Below are 2,346 nucleotides of genomic sequence, written 5' to 3'. Positions count from 1 at the left end.
CAGTTGTCTGTGTTGTAGTTTGAAGGAAATGAACATAAATTAAGTAGCTATATAGGAGACAGGTTGGTGCTAAATTAATTTTGACTTTTTAAGTCAAATCATTTAGAAAAAAAAATGGAAAAAAAAATATCAGCCATATTCAACTAACCTGAACACCTAGGCCACAGATGGTGTTTTATTTATTTATTTATTTTACACGGACTAACTTATTTATCCTGCCCTCAGTCTTAAACACATTCTAATAGTTGACAGTGGCTATAATTATTTACCTATATTTCCTCAGCAAATGTAGTCAGCTGAATAATTTTAAATGTCCCAAAAGTAATTGTCATTTAAGGTTACACGGCTTGTTTGTCTGCTTTCTAAACGTTTTAAACATAATCGTCTGTAATTTGATTGACTTTCTGAATAGGCACAGACGCCTTTAGGTGAACTGTGAGAAGTCAAGCACAACTATTATGAACAAAGAGTATTCGTGGGTCCATGCACAGTGTATTGATTACCTTATTGAATATTATGGAGGAGATAAGAGTAAAACATACAGATTTCGAGTAATTGTTTTGATTTCCACTTTTGCAACGAGGAGACTTCAGTGACCCTCACTCACTGCAAGCCTAAGGGCCGACATGCGCTGGAACTCGGGTTCCTGCAGCCACTTCCACATCCGTCTGAACGTCTCCCCGACCTGACTTGAGTTTACTCCAGGGTTTGGGATTCCGCAGCAGGTCCGAGAGAGTTCCTTGAGAGCGACACAAGATCCTCTGGGCAAAGATGGCCTGTGGGATGCTGTACCTCTTTAACTCTGCCGTTATCCTCTGCGCCCACCTCTTTAGTGTTGATCTCCTCCACCTGCCCTGACCCACCACCCTGTCCGCCGCCTCCTGCTGCCTGCCTGTCCCGCTCCGACAACACCGACCCGTTCGCCTGAGAGTGTGAGTGACTGTGGTGGTGGTGGTGGTGGTTGATGCCGTTGAGAGAAGACATGATGCTCGCCCCGTGGCCCCCTAAACCCCGCGCCAGGTGCTCCTCGCCGCGGCCGAGCATCGCAGCGTGAGTCTCGAAGCCTCCCGTAGAAATCATCTTGTCGTTTCCCAGGTGAGCAGTCGGACCGTACGCGCTCAAGTCTGTTGAGAGTTGTTGCAAAGACCCAAGGCCATTAGAAAGAGGCGATAAAGGTGGTCCCATCCCGGACAAGTCCTTTGGAGTAGTGGCCGTATAGGTTGCTCATAGACGCGAGGCCCCGGTCATCCCGCATCAGCGTGAAGCTGCCGCTCACGTTCCCGGCGGAGAGACGCTGGTGCGCGGGATGGTGATGAGCGTGAGGGTGCGGTGGTGGTGAAATTTCTCTGAGACGTTGGATATGGGAGCAGGTGGTGCTGCAGCGGCGTCAGGGTGGTGTAAGTGCTGCTCAGGCTCATGCTCGAATCGCACGACATGGTCATCGCTGGATGGAGAGCACCGGACAGCGAATGATCCGTGCGATACTCCCCAGCCCCGTCCAGTATCGAGGCCATGCTGGACACCATCGCTGACCTCCCATGCGATGACACCAAGTTCCTATGTGTCGCTGACTGTCGCGCGTGAGGAGAGTTCATCAAGTCCCCCGTTTGATGGGAGTGTGACACGCCGTGCAGATTCCCAATGCTTTCCATCGTAAGTTCCATTGTTGAAAGACACTGTTTTCTTTTTTTCTCTCTCTCTCTTCCCTTTCTCTCTCACACTCTCCTTTCCAATAAATTTTAAACGATCTCAAGCCGCGCGCCCATTGATCCCCGAGATCTTCCAGTGTTAGTCAATCCAGCATTTCACCACGCACGAACATGTATGCCTGGTGTCTAAACGCTTGTATCTATCGCCGAGGCGCGCGTCTCACTAAAGACAGCCGAAAGCTGACCGAGTGAGAGTGTCTGCCTCGTGACCCGCGCAATATATTTAAGATGTGGTGCGCCTGTGTGCACGGGTGCGCGCACCGCACAAAATAAAGGTTCCTTTAGGTTCAGCAAAAATCTTTTTTTTTAAGTCAGAAAAAAATGGTTATGTGGGGATCTTGCGGTTCTATTGTAGCTCAAAAAATCCTTAATGTTTCATTATACAAGTTCATGAGTCTATTGGTTTCTGGTTTGTTTAAAGCGCCGGTAGACGTTTTCTAAAGAACTAAAGGATAAAAATATCCTCGTGGAACTTCATCAAGGTGTAAAAGCCTTTTTAAAGGGTTTAGGCTACACTTACTCTGCTTCAGATTATAGGGCTGACGTCACCAGTAGCCCATTGTCTGTCGTACAGAAGAGAGACAGACACCTAATATGGGTGATTCACTTATCCTCTCACAATTCGTCCCTCTGCTGT

General features: G+C 47.9%; 1 pseudogene; it reads right to left on the bottom strand.

The window, feature by feature from the left end:
• Nucleotides 1–589: 589 nt before the first annotated feature.
• LOC113079331 (hepatocyte nuclear factor 6-like) lies at nt 590–1,746 on the bottom strand (annotated as a pseudogene).
• Nucleotides 1,747–2,346: the final 600 nt, after the last annotated feature.

Source organism: Carassius auratus, unplaced genomic scaffold (assembly GCF_003368295.1).
Source record: "Carassius auratus strain Wakin unplaced genomic scaffold, ASM336829v1 scaf_tig00027642, whole genome shotgun sequence".
Classification (NCBI taxonomy): domain Eukaryota; kingdom Metazoa; phylum Chordata; class Actinopteri; order Cypriniformes; family Cyprinidae; genus Carassius; species Carassius auratus.
This window is presented reverse-complemented; position numbering and strand designations above follow the sequence as displayed.